The sequence below is a fragment of the Pinus tabuliformis genome, chromosome 4_1 (genome assembly GCF_031772625.1).
Source record: "Pinus tabuliformis cultivar Carrire ecotype Pingquan chromosome 4_1, CPIR1, whole genome shotgun sequence".
In the NCBI taxonomy this organism is placed as follows: domain Eukaryota; kingdom Viridiplantae; phylum Streptophyta; class Pinopsida; order Pinales; family Pinaceae; genus Pinus; species Pinus tabuliformis.
In genome coordinates, this window is record NC_142303.1 from 132,033,169 (window position 1) to 132,048,758 (window position 15,590).

Consider the following 15,590-nt stretch of genomic DNA (forward strand, 5'->3'; position numbering starts at 1 on the left):
CGCTGATAAAAGGAACGATGACTGTTGATATCACTATTCATGACAAGATGTCTGCATTATGGCAAAAGGGAGCGGGTGGCAGGCAGTTAAGAGAAATAGTACGAGCCAGATATGAAACGAGCTGCCACAGCGTTTACACGAGCAGTTTACAAAAGCTGAAACAGGCGGTAAGCAGTGAATTTGAAAATCGCATGGCTTATAAATAACCAAGGGGAATCCACTGGGCGGCCTACACTTCAGAAACACATATGAAGTTGTTCATTATCTCTGCACAAGGCATGTGCCCGAAGGTAGTGATTTAGCCGATGGAGAAGCAGGACTCTCTAAGGAGTATGGTGTTGACTGTTGTGGGCGTCCCACAGGCTATAACATCACTAGTAGGGGATGTACTGGGAAAGAGGGAACATGAAGCAGAATTAGTCTGGATACCATCGCCTTGCCCAAGGGCAAGCCGACGCACTACAACAGAACAACGAACGGATGGAAAGACGACGACCACGGGTAGATATGCAGTTAATAAGTCATTTCTGATATCCCTCGATGATTGGGATATTGCGGATAGCAGCCAGGGTCTTGCAAAATTGCAACACAAGCTGCAGCAGACGGTGCGAAGGGAAGATATGAAGGTCGGAAATGGCTGTGGTGGTACCAGGCGGTCCTGTATTCAACTCCCCCATTCGCGTTAAAATTCTATAAGGGGGTGTTCTGTGTTAACCAGCAGAGCAGAATGAGCATCATCGATTGCGAGACATGGTAGAAACACCGAAGCAGGAGTTGGGTGAAGCGTTGTAAGAGACAATGAAGGAGCAGAAAGACGACAAGCATCACTCAAAGGGAGGAAAACCGCGAAGCAAAGGCAGAGCACCTAGCCGCACTGGCAAGTGACTCGGGACGAGTCACGATGATTGTGTTGGGGGATTGTTGGGTAGTGGAGGTCCTGCGTAACGGTTTTAGGGAAGAAATCCAAAAAAGTAGGATTAAATTATTGTAAAAACTCCGAGGTATGTGGAGGGCGAATTAAATAGGTTGAGTCAAAGGGTAGTCCGCCCGAAAATAATGTAAAGAAATATAAATAGAGTCAACCCGTGCAGGGATCGCGGGCCAAGGAAAGGTATAAATAGAGCACGGCTCTATGATGGAAAGGCGGTTCTGTTTTGAAAAAAGATGAAATGTAATGGGATTTTGAAGAAGATAGTCTGAAAGCGTCTGTAAGTCCAAGTCGAGGGTTGGGGTAGTAGGTAGAGGCTCTGCAGCTATGTGCGCAGAGGCCTGGAAAGTCCGCAGCTGTGTGCGCGGACCCCTGCAGCTGAGTGTGTAGGGCAGATCTGAATGTATTGAAGATAAGTGGAAATAAAGATAAGTTTCTTCTGAAATTTTGTGTTCCTTCTGAGCTGTCGCGAATCTAACTTTCATAATATCTGTTTAATTTAATCTGCTTATTGTATGAATGAATGTAAATCTGGGTTCATTTTAATGCGTGAATCAGTTGTGTTGGTTAAATGTTTGCTTAAAGACCCTGTTAATTTTTAACGCATCCTCCACTAGAATAAGCGCAGCTATAAGAAAGATATAATCAACCTGGATCTGTGCGAATACCGAGCAGAGCAAAGCTGTAAACCAGTGCGCGAAACCTCCAGACCACACCAAGACATCCCTAGGGTGCAGAAACCTAGTTCCAGCACCCTCCCCTGCTACCTCGAGTGAGACCTCAGTCCGCGTTCCGCAGGCTATGGCCGAAAGGGCCAGTAGCTACGGGATTTGTTTGGCTAAATAACTCTTCTGAACCTGGGCAGGCCCAAATAAGCCAACAGATGACCTTAAATCGAATATTCAAAAGTTTGGGGTGAAATGTTTGGTTTTCCAACAAAATAAAATTGAAACAATTAAGATCCTAGGTCTATTACAACCTTTATCCATTCCAAGCCAACGTTGGGAGGAGGTTTCAATGGATTTTATCACAGGTTTACCCAAGTCCGAAGGAAAGAGTGTCATCATGGTGGTAGTTGACAGACTTACCAAGTATGCACACTTTTGTGCATTATCTCACCCATTTAAATCCAATACAGTTTCTATTGCATTTATCAAAACAGTTCAAAAGCTACATTGAAACTGTTATGTAAAAATTAGTTAGTGTAGTTTATTAGGCAAAAGGGCATGCTCAAAGATCATGCCCGTTCACCAAGAGGCATCTAAGGTAGTATATAGCCAGGGCCTCTCACAAAAATGTAAACATCCTTCAATTATTAATAAAATATTTATGTATTTCTGTTTATTACTAAGGTCAGTATACTCCATCTGGTATTAGAGCAGTCAATCCTCTGCCTACAAATCTCTGCTCGCATTCCAGCGTCCTGTCCATCATCCTCATTGTTCCGTTGCATACATATATGCCGATCCACTGTAATCATCTAACTCCCCAAAACACCTATGCGTTGTCACGCTATTCTTCTGCCGCATCCCATCTCGTGACCCTACATCTCCCAATCTCGATTCTGTTTTCGACTATCCTTGCCGTCGTCCGCACCCCTTTCCTTAGTCATCGTTATGTTGTTCCGTCAACATACCCTATTTCTCGCTATCCTTTTCTGCACCTTGTCCTGGTCTCCCTATCTCCTATCCCGTTGACCGCCACCCCCTGTTCTTCGCTGTCGTGCTCCACCTCCATAACACAGTTGGCCTTGTGATTTTCCAAACCCAACCGTTACTTCTCTCTATTGTTGTTTTACAACAATTGATCCACCATTGGTTCCGTCACTGTTACGAGCCATCGTTTCATCTGCCCACGTCTGCTCACCAACCGACGTGGCCGTTGACCCTCTAGTCGCGTCTATCCACCGACTGTAATTTAATTTAGATTAATTCAAAATTTATGCCATATAATTTTATTATATAATTATTATATAAATTTTAATTAATGTTTATATAAATATTATATAATTAAAAAAATAAATAAATAAAAAATAAGTTGGCAGACAAATATACACCCCCACAAACTCGTTCAATGTCGTCAATGTCAATGGCCGATTTCAGTAAAAGATTGATTGAATTGGAGAATAGGATTACTAGCCACTCCGATGATTTCAATAAAAAATTAGTCGATTTCGAGAGTAAGTTTATCGGGCATTCTGACAATATCAAGAAGCTTCAAGATACGACAAATCGAATAGAACTATAGCTAGGGCAGGACCAGATTCAATCCGAAATGAATCATAATCAGACCTTAGCATTGTTGAACACCTTGTGTGGAAAGCGGAATATTACACCCAAACAACTACTCCAAGATGATGGAGGAAATCAAGAGCACAATTCATCAGATTCAACAAAATCAACAGATTCTCAAGAAAAAGCTGAATCTCCAAAAAAATCAGCGACGCCCCACCAAGGAAATAGTAATGCAACTTTTTCAAATAAGCAACTCTGGGATACATTTACCAATCAACACCCTTTTTTCGCTCAACCATTAGCAACATATCAGCAAAAGGAAAAAGTCGAGATGCCTAAATTCAATGGGAACGAAAAATGCAGTGTTGCATGGATGAATAAAGCAGAATAATACTTCGAGATTTATGACATCAACGATGATGATGAAAATCTTAGGCACACGTCCATGAAAATGGAAGGAGAAGCATATAATTGGTATATGTGGTGGAAGAAGATGACAATCGCCATCAGTTGGAGGAAATTTAAAGATGCATTCTTTAAAAGATTCCAAGGTGTAAGGGAAGAAGAGTTTTTTCAGCACTCATCAAATTACGACAAAAAGGAAGTGTAGATGAGTAGACTCAAGAATGGGAGACCTTAGTAACACGAGTACCTAGTTTATCAGAGTCTCGTCTAGTTCAATCATACATTTCCGGACTTAAAACCCATTTACAAGTAGAACTTGAGCTTCATGACATTACATCAATAGAAGTAGCAAGACGAAAAGAAAAAATGGCTAAAAAGAAATTTGAACAGATACTGTGGTCAAAATCGAAAAAAGTATATTCAAGACGAAGAATGCCCCAGTCCGTGGATTCAAATAATACAAGATATGTTCCACCACATTGTCGTGAAGGTGAAAAATCTAATGTGGAAATACAAAGGATAAAAGAAGGCAAATGCAAACGCTGTGGTGAGAAGTGGGACCCCAAACATAGGTGTGCTAAAGGAAAAGAATCAAAGAACCTATATAATTGTGAAGCAACTAATGATTCAAACAGTGAGGATTCTGACATAGAAGAAACATAAGATGCCCCATAATTCTCACCAGAATTAGATGACGGAAGTATTCTGCAAGTGTCACTATCAGCTATGATAGGTATATCACAACCTCAGACTTTAAAGTTGAAAGGACATATAAAGAAGAACAACATAGTGGTTCTCATTGACTCTGGTAGCACACACAATTTTTTAGATGCAACCATGGCAAAGAGACTCAACATTTTTTCATTTCCCTTACCAAACATGAAGGTGATGGTAGCTGATAGTAAGAAGATTGAAAAGGTAGGGAAATGCCATAAGGTCAAATTGCAGATTCAAGACTTTAATTTAGAATCTTCATTCTTCACTATACCATTAGGTGGAGTAGATGTGGTCTTAGGTATCCAATGGCTACGAACTCTAGGCACTTATGCTGCCAACCATCAAGTACAATTCATAAGATTTAAATGGGGAGGTCAGAGGTACAAATTACATGGATTCCAAGCACCAAAGAATCAAATTGTATCATCATCTCAAATGATGAAGATGATTCGAAAATGAGCACCTGCTTATGTAATACAATGTCACCAATTATAAATGTTATCTACAAATATGATCAGTGAAGAGTCACCAGAGATACAAGATCTAATTCAGAAGCATGAAAAAATAATTCAAGACCTGCCTATGAAAATGCCTCCTAACAGGGAAATTGAGCATACAATAGAAGTCAAAGCAGGGTCAGACCCTGTCAACATCAAGCCATACGGATATCCACATCACCAAAAGACGTAAATTGAGAGATTAATCCAAGACCTTTTAAAGTGTGCGATCATCTCGAAAAGTAAAAGTCTGTATGCTGCTCCAGTAGTATTGGTAAGGAAGAAGGATGGTTCATTCAAGCTATGCATTGATTATAGAGGATTAAAAGAAATAACAATTAAAAATAAGTTCCCAATCCCCTTTATTGACGAAATGTTGGATGAGCTACATGGCGCAAAGTACTTCTCAAAATTGGACTTAATGTCAGGCTATTATCAAATCAGAATCAAGTCGGAAGACATACCAAAAATGACATTCCGGACACACAAAGGTCACTATGAATTTAAAGTAATGCCCTTTGGGTTAACCAATGCCCCAACAACATTTCAAGCCACTATGAATGAATTATTTCGTCCACATCTTAGGAAGTTTGTATTAGTATTCTTTGATGATATTTTAATTTACAGTAAAACTTGGAAGGAGCACTTACAACATGTGGATAAAGTTATTATACTACTAAAAGAGCATCAGTTCTACACAAAAAAATCAAAATGCACCTTCGGAAAGAAATAAGTAGAATACCTTGGACACATTATATCCCATGAAGGCGTAAAAGTGGACCCTAATAAAATCAAAGCTATAAAGGAATGGACCAAACCAAATAATGTATCCAAGCTAAGAGGGTTCTTAGGTTTGACTGGGTATTACCGAAGGTTTATTAAAAACTATGCACATATAAATGTGCCTCTGACAAACCTATTAAAGAAGAATTCATTTCTATGGGATGAGGAAGCAGGAAGGTGTTTTGAAGAATGAAAGGAAATTATGTCTAATGCCTTGGTATTGGCAACTCCAGATTTTTCTCAACCATTTATCATCGAGTGTGATGCTTCCAGATTCGGTATAGGTGCAGTGTTAATGAAAGAAGGGCATCCAATAGCTTTTGAAAGAAGGAATCTCAATAAAAGAGAACGCCTCAAGTCCACATACAACAAAGAAATGCTCGCTATTATGCATGCACTGGCTAAGTGGAGGAAATATCTTTTGGGAAGTAAGTTCTCCATTCGAACAGACCATAATAGTCTCCAGCACCTCCTTCAACAAAAAACACTTTTCGAAGAACAACAAAAATGGATTGAAAAAATTGCCGCCTTTGACATGAAAATACTACATAAAAGAGGAAAATACAATGTAGTAGCAGATGCCCTATCCAGGAAAGACGAAGAACCAACACTACTTGCAATCTCGGTTGTTGTTCCTGAATGGCTTAACGAGATTCGAAGTGAGTATGCCAAGGATCCAGAAATAACGGCGATAATCAATAACCTTCCCAACAACTCAAAATTTGAATGGAAGAATGATATTTTATGGTACAAGGGAAGAATTTATGTAAATGAAAATTCCAAGTTTAGATTTAAGATACTCAAGGAGTCACATGATTCACCGTCAGTCGGACATGTAGGATTCTTTAAGACTTACTACAATGCACGTCAATCATTCTTTTGGAAAGGGATGAGTCACGATATTCAGAAGTATGTAGCAGAGTGTGACACATGTCAAAGGAATAAAAGTGAAAATATTATGACACTTGGATTACTTCACCCTTTAAACATTCTGAATTAGAAATGGGAAGAAATTTCGATGGACTTTATTGAGGGATTACCCGTATCTGAAGGCAAGGACAAGATTTTCGTAGTGGTCGACAGACTCACCAAATATGCTCACTTTATGGCAATAAAGAAATCAGACTCGTCTAAACAAATCGCTGAAATATTTTGCAAAAATATATATAAATTACATGGTTTTCTAAAAGTCATTGTGAGTGATAGAGATGCCAAATTCAACGGTAATTTCTGGAAGGAGTTGTTCAACGACATAGGAACATACCTAATGAAATAATTACATCTCAAAATAAACTCAATCAAAGCTCCTAAAAAATAGGACACTATACATGACTCTAGTTAGACCCTCAACTCAAATTAATTAAGCCAATTAAGTCAAAATTAACTTAATTAATTATTACAAGTTTTCATGAGATGTGGAATTACAATTTAATTTCTAATTTAATTCAAGGACAAATTAAATTAGAATTTTCTTGTTGCATTTTCAACAGTGCCTTAAATTTCAAATTAAGACTCTAGCACAATATGGTTCACTACCTTTCCAAGATTACAAATAGTTCATTAAATCTTGTCATAGATCTAGTGTGAAGGACAAAGCTAGGATGGCATAATTCTATATACACAACCTCATATTGATTAATATGAACTTTTGGGATCCCATGTCTAGGATGGGAGATGTAAAACTGATGACATCATCATTCGCCTCTTAGTTGACTCCTAAGGAAGAAAGGGTTGAAGAGGCAAAAATGGTTATATCCAGGGAAACTCATGAACCCCTATGGATTAGATCAGAATTGAGAGCCCCTAACCTTGTCATCAAAAACCATAGGATCTTCTCTAAATACCCCATATTGGCATAAATATACATAGAAATAGAAACAACCCATCCTGCACTTTGAAGATATTTTTAGGCTGCTAGGAACCAAGAGTTTGTAGGCTTGTCAGAGGAGATGGAATTCCTTACCACGTAGCTTAAAAATCAGAGACTATCACTCTCTATAGAGATTGAGGAATTCCTTGGAGAAGACAGCCTTATATAAGAGAATAGTTCAAAGACTGAAGGTCAACTAGATTGGGATTAAGTTCAACCCTCCTTTGCTACTAGGTCTACAAGAAAGAAAAGAAAACATAGAAGAGCAACAAGAATGGGAAGAGATAAAGAAAAATGTAGGGTTCCACCCTTAAGAGGGAACTCCATCAAATATACCTTGGGATGTCAGGGCTATCGCCAGAGTTATGCATGAAATGGAATTAAGTGGTTGAGTTTCTCAGAGGGTGAGAAGCATCTTTAGTAGGGGGTGATGATGGGCCTAAATAACATGTACGTAAAAAGGTCCATATAGTCATCCTTCAACATACATTTACCTCTCTCCTTGCATTAGATAATACCTTTTTATTATAATGTGTGTATTAGGAAGATTAAAGGATGTTGATCATATCTTGTGGTCTAACATGATTAATGTGCAGGAAAATGGTGCATTTATTATGCAGAAGTATGTTGGAGAAAGTTGGAGGAGATGTAGGAGGCATTTCCATTAAATTTACTCACCTACAACTTAACTTGGTCGCTATATTTACTCACGTATAGTTCGAGGATCTATTGAACAACTAATGCACTCAAGGATTAAGAGGATCTCATGGAGTTAGATACACCTTTATAGGGATTTGGAGGTAAGAAACCCTCCTTCTAAGGAGGGTTACCCTCAACCATTTTTGTAGAAATAAAGAAGCCCAAGGGCTCAATAGGATTCAAACTTTTAGAGAAGAGTAGTGACTGTTAGACTAGGAAGCTTGTACTTGTCATTTTCATTTCCATGTACTTGAGCACTTTTTGAGATCAATGAGAATTCTTGTATTGTCTTAAATTTAAGTGTGTTCTATAGGGCCCAATTCCCTTAGGTCGAGGCCCATCCTAAGCACTCTAGTCTCTCACCTTTGAACATTTTATCACACATCTTTCTTTTTGTATTTAGGTTAGGAATATTTCCATTTTGCAAGTTATGTTTATATGAATAGTTTCCTTTGCAAATTTACCATTCATCTCTCTTAGATAGTGTGGTTGTAAGCCTTGTATTGGAAATCACAAAAATATAGGTTTCATTTTTCATGCAGTAGGAAGATCGTGAATAAAATTCAACTCATCCACATTATAGGAAATTTCAGCCTAAAATTGGTTTCCTAAGGAAAAATAAGAAAATAAAAAAACAATAGTTTTGAATTTTGGAGGGGAAAGAAGAAAAATACCCTTTTTAATTGTATTTCTGGCTTACCTCCTTATGGGTTTACTCATATTTCAAGTGTAAACACTCATTGGACACAGAATTGAATCCCACATTCAACGAGTATCCATTATGCAGTCTTTCGACAAAACCCACATTGATAAAATTTGAAGGTAGATTAAAAAAAACGTGTTCAACACATTTTTTTAATGTGTTGTAGCTCCTAGAGACAAACCCCTAGTTGAGGAGAGCTCACTGCCTAGGACATCTTACTCTCTCTTGAAGATAATTCGGTGCGGCTCAAGAGATGAATGTAAAATTATTTTAAAGCTGGTTCAATTTCCTTTCTCAGAGGCAGATCCATTATACACATGAGCAAGATATCATTCCCAAGAAAAAATGTTTAAGGTCCAGTGGATGACGCACAAAGAATGCATCTTAAATTTTTTTTGTTGCAATAAGATGGGAAGGAGAAAAAAAAGGAAGGAACTTAGAGCAGAGGGCTCAATAAACACGTAAAGCTATGCAACAAATCCTAGTATAATCATGAATGGATAAAAGGAATGAAGTGCATAAATTATGGAGTGCATTATAAGGCTTTCATCTCCATGTCTCGCAGGTACTATCTACTGTCACACAACATAGGTAAATCGGCAAATGCCACATGTACCATCTGCTATCACATAACATTAGTAAATTTTTGATTTCACAGGTACTTCCTGCTATCACATAACATAGGTAAAACTGTAATTTCATAGGTATCGTCTGCTACAATATAACATAAGTAAATATGGGATTTAAGAGTGAATCAGGTAGCTACAATTACATAATTTCTAAGAAGAAAAACGCACATGAAGTAAAATACAAAAGAAGAACACATACTACATATCCCAATTGATTCAGATCACCAGAGATTCTTCATTGATCTTTGAGAATGAAAATACATGTCACATGGTCCAAACTCGTGAAATTTGCAAACAAAAAAAATAGTTACAGCCTCAAAGACAAGAAAATAGAACCACTGGAACAAGAAAATCCAAAACCTCCGGAACCAGAAAATCTTGAACCTTTCTAATGATTTTTTCCTCCCTCTTTATAGGGAGAAAGTCCACAAAATAGTTACAAAATATCCTTAAAGTGTTATTCTCTTAACTGCCCGACTGTTTAAGCATGAGAATAGCCTAGTTGTACTAATGATTACATAACAGATTAGATTCTTTTCTTGAAAACACAATATTAACCAAAAAATGAGAAACAAGAGGTGTCAAGATTGACACATCGAAATATCTCCCATGTTAATTCCTTTAATTGCCTCATATCTGGCCACGCCTCTGCCATAATATTCCTCCATGGTTACCTGCCAATATGCTGGTTGCTTTCTCCCTTTAACTTCTTGAATTTCCTCACTTTGGAACTAGCTGTGATTTTATGTGGTGGCACTGGGAGGTGCTCTACAACTTAGCTGCTGACCCATCCATATTATATTACCCATGTGCTACACTATCAGGGCCCAATACATCCTGTAATATTAGCATAGTGCAACTTCATAGCACTTACTCATTGTAACTTCCTTTAACTTGATATTACAAAAATATAAAGTTTTGATTCCTCGAGCCCTTTTGTGCTTATCTCCTTGTTGTGCAATACCATAGAAACACCACCTGTGACCACCGATTTAGCGCTTAGGGACTACAATATCAGAGCCTTCCTTCGTCACAACATTCTTTAGAAAAGTCTTAGGAATTCAGGGAGTTTCGATGACTTCACCCCCTTCTATGTTTGGCCTCGATACCGTTTCTCCCCTATAGAGTTGTGTGTTGTGACCATAGGCTCAACGCTTCGGTTCTAAATCATTTGGGCTCTTGTCAAGGGCCTATCTCTGTTTGTAATCGTGCTCTACCCTTGGTTCTTTTAAATGCTTGAAACAAACTGCCTCTCCCCATCGGAGCTCCTCTCATCATAAGTTCTCCAATTTCCAATTAAAAATAGAGTTTTGATTCCAACTCCCTCCAATATTCTCTATATCACTTAGGTGCTCATCCTAGCTCTGCGCCCTTGGTCCTTTGGGCCCTCATGACCAAATTCCATTCAACATGGGAACCCCTTTCATCGGATCCTTTTCAAAAATAAATTGCACAGGAGTTCCACTATTCACATCCCCGCTATGGTTCATAACACTTAGTGCTCAGCCAAACTCTACTGTTGAAACCAACTGCCACGTGTCCATTGTATGATAATTTCATGTCGACATCATCTGTCATGTCTGCTTCTCGAAGCTAATTACCTGCCACCATGTGTCTTCTTGACGGAGAGAGAAAGGGGTCCCTCGGTTCTTGTTTTTTCATGTGATTTCCTTTGTAATTCTATTTTCATCACTACCTCAGGACTTCTAAGGAACTGTAATTGTTAAGGAGAACGAAACTATGAGGCTCTGAAAGCTCTAGGCTTCTGAAACTAGATCACTCTGAGGTTCCGATATCTGGTCTGTCTTTGAATAAATCACTGAGATGCCTTAGTTCTGACCTCTGAAATGCCGAAGTCCCAATATGCCTTTTTGTCGGTCCTTTTGATATCGACACTCGATATTCTTAGTCTATCTTTGGTATCCATTGTTCCAAAAATCGACTCCCAATATTTCGGCTCTCCTTTTTCAGATCCCTTCTAGATCTCGGCCTCCGAACTTTGACACTTCCTCTTGGATTTCGGATTCCGAATTTCGGCACTTGCTTTTGGGTTTTAGCCTCAAAATTTCAGTTCTCTCTTTCATTTTGACATCCAATTTGCGGCTATCCTTTTTGGCTTTCCCTTTAGTGCGCCAAGAATGCACTTGTCCTTCTTTGCACCAAGGATGAAAAATAGGACCATTTGACCCAAATATAAGATGGTGTTATAGGTGACAACATAATGTATCTTCAATTTTTATCAATGTGGGTCTTCTCAAAAGCATGCATAATGGGTAATCGTTGGATGCAAGATTCAATTCCGTATCCAACGAGTGTCTGCACTTGAAATTTGAGTAAACTCATAAAGATATAAGCCAAAAATACAATTAAAAAATATTTTTTCTTATTTTCCCTCCAAATTATTTACATGTACCTCTTTTTAAATTTAAAGGATTTTGATTGGTTTACATATTATGACATGGAAATTAGATGAAAATTTCATGGGCACTTTTTGGATGAAATTTCCCCTAATGTTCCTTTGTAGTTTAAATTCCTACAATTGACATTGTTAGCATGCTTTAGATGTTTTCCAAGATTGGGCAATACTTGCGGTGTGCAGGTCATAATGTTGGGTTTTAGGGCATAGCTTTGTCATTTCCTCTTTTCATATTACTATTAACACCCTCCTTCGTTCCTCAACAACTTCTTCAACCACATTGTTCACCGATAAGTATTTTAAGATTTGTTTAAGGCCATTGTGTGCATTTCTCCTCATGCAAGATGGGCTCCTGAGGAGTACTAAGCTTGAAACGACCACATACATTATTATTCCACCTTCCACTACCTTTCCTCACCTTCATATAAGCTTTTAAGTCCTCATAATGCTCTCAGATTAATTCTGGTAGTAAAACAAGGCAATCTTGTAACATCCTGTAGCAATCTTGTTGCTCCTATAACACTGTGTAAAATCTCTGCAAACTTGACCAAAATCGTTCTTTAAGCTATATTTTTTCCTCCTAGCCTTGCATGATTCCCCTAGGCTTTGAAACCAAGTTTGAGGAAGAGTAGAGACCACTTATGACTTGTCTCTTCACCACTGCAATTCATTTCTCCAATTAGGGTTAGTAAACACATTCATGAATTGAATGTTATAATGATGGTTTACATGATTACTTTTTGAAGCACTTAGTGAAATTTGTTACTAGGATATGATCTCTTTTGAACGTAATTATTGAGAGTTGATTTCGTGCTCTTTACTTTATGCAAGTTAGATTAGGTTTCCTTTATCTGTTTTATATTTCCTAGGCTAGGGTTTCCATTTCAAGCATTTTCATTTCTTGCAAATAGACTAGAATTTACTTTAATTCACATTTTTATTCCTGCAAGTAGATTAGCATTTACTTATATGCAACATTTCCATTCTTGCAAGTAATTTAACATTTACTTTTATGCAACATTTTCCATCCCTGCAAGTAGATTAGAGCTTCCTTTTATGCAACATTCTCTCATTCCTACAAAACTTATATTTAGTTGGTAGAATGGTCTTTGTACACCTTAGTTTGGTTCATTGTCTTAGAGCAACTTGAGTAGAGCTTAATTTACTATGCACACAACACTGTTACCTCTTAACTTTGTATGAACCCCGGGTTGATAAATTAAAGCCGGTATCCCTAGGAGTTGCAACATTTTTGTTGCAATACCAGAGCCCATCACATGGCGTAACTCCCTCTTGAATTTACCAAGGTTAATTCCTTGCCCCCAGCTGTCCCAAGCCACGTAATCATCCATATTCTCGTCCAAGTGTTTGAGAGGCCCAAGTCTCGACGTTAAAGAAGAGTCACCAATTTTATATGGGATGATTCTAGAGGATCGTGAGACAAGGGAACTGTATGTCATGAGATCGTAGGGCCTCCTAATAACTCATCCTTCCATTATTTGTGCTTGATTGCACCATATACTTGACATATAATTTTGTATCTCATGGAAGAGGTTTAAAAATACCATTACTATTATCCTGGGCCAAAAGCCCTTGTTCCATGGAGACTCCTTTATTAGTTAAGGCATTTGCCTTGGAATTCAAATGCCTTTTAACATGATAAAACTTAAATTTCTCAAATTTCACAATTTGCAATTTTATCCTCTACATAATTTAAGGTTGATCAAGGCTAGAATTCCATATGAGTTTAACCAATTGTTGGATGGCTATCATGAAGTCCACCATCAATTACTGAATTTTCCTTGAAATGGCTAGCTCTAGCCCCAGTACCACAAAGCCAAAAAATCCGTTAATTGTAGCACTCCCCAAGCCCAAGCATATTGACTCTAGATTTCTTCATTAGGGCGATAAATAACCTCTCCCACTCCTGCCTCCTCTGGATTACCTTTCGATGCTACACAAAAGAACATAAAGTATTTTCCGAAGGTGGAGGAATTCCTAAAGGAATATGCTGATCAAATGCCAACCAGATATTCGCTCTCACAAATCAAGAAGATCACAAACAACTTTGCAGAAAAATTGGGAGAAGGGGGTTTTGGCGTTGTGTATAAAGGAAAGCTTAGAAACGGCACTCTGGTGGCCGTTAAGCTTCTGGATAGACATCGGCACGACGACAGTACCGACTTCATGAACGAAGTGGCCACCATTGGACGGCTCCATCACGTCAATTTGGTTCGTCTCTTGGGGTATTGCTTTGAAAGCTTTACAAGCGCACTGGTATATGAATTCATGGCTAATGGGTCTTTGGAGAAATTTATCTTCGCCGGAAAGGAGAATGGGAGATTGTTAAGGTGGGAAAATTTGTATTCAATAGCTTTGGGCGCTGCTCGAGGAATTGCATATTTACACCAAGATTGCGAGAAGCGCATCATACACTTCGACATCAAACCTCACAATATATTGCTGGACGCCGACTTCACACCAAAAGTTTCTGATTTCGGTCTCGCAAAACTTTGTAGGAAGGGAGACGACCATATCTCAATGACGGCCGCGAGAGGGACGCCGGGATATGTTGCGCCAGAAGTGTGTGATAGAGCTCTGGGACCTGTTACAGACAAATCAGATGTCTATAGTTTTGGAACGCTTTTGTTAGAGATTGTCGGGGAAAGAAAGAACTTCGATTGGAAGGTGAGCCATTTCAGCCAGTTTTACTTTCCGGAATGGGCTTTCAAGCTGCTTGAGAGAGGGGAGTTGGGAATGAGATTGAGAGGAGGAGAAGTGGAAGTAGAAGATGAGGAGAAGGCAAGAAGAATGACTAAAGTGGGATTATGGTGCATCCAATACAACTACAAAGATCGCCCAAGTATGAGCAGCGTTGTTGAAATGCTACAAGGAAATGGAGGTGACGTTGCCAATCCTCCTTTGCCCTCGAATGCCCACTCAGCTTCACCTGAAAATCCCTTATTGTCTTCTGCGGAACAATCTTCTTCAATTTAATCCAGATTTTGGAGTTACAAATTGGGTTATTTAATCCAGTCTTGGTTGACAGCCGAGAAATTTCATTTATGCAGGCCTAAAGATGGGCCTTGCAATTCAGCCTGGGTCATGGAAAATGGAGGTACAAATACATGCTACAATATATTAGATAGAAGACTTCTCCCTTCCGGGTATCTAGTTTTCCCATTTGGTTTTTTGCTTTGTCATGCATCGTTGCCTAGTTCTTTCCATAAAGGTATGTCGTTTCTGCCCTGACCCTCATGTGCGATGGGATGGCTTTTTTCTGGAATGGACCGGTATATATATTTATGAGTATGGCTCATCGCTATCAATCTATGTTTCTGACTTTTCCCTAGCTTCAGAGAATTCTCATTCTATGCTTCCATGATGGCACTGATCACAGCTCTATTTTCAGCATACTTTCTATCTGCATATATATATGTTACAGCTCCTAACAGGAATCTTTTCTTATGTAAATATCTTTCATATGAATACAAATCAAGCTTTCTTTCTTATGTAAATATCTTTCATATGAATACAAATCAAGCTTTTTATCGTACGGAAAAAAACTCAGATTGGGTTATTTAAACTAGAGTTCTTTTGTCTTGGAAATTTTGATAATATTTTGATAAAATTTGGCAATATGTTGATAAAATTTGATTGAGATTTTTGTAAATCTAATTTACAGCGATTAAATTTTAAAATTTTAGAT

At 38.4% G+C, this 15,590-nt stretch overlaps 1 pseudogene; it reads left to right on the forward strand.

Annotated features, from left to right (window-relative positions):
- Window positions 1–305: 305 nt before the first annotated feature.
- Window positions 306–15,376, forward strand: LOC149174561 (rust resistance kinase Lr10 pseudogene; annotated as a pseudogene).
- Window positions 15,377–15,590: the final 214 nt, after the last annotated feature.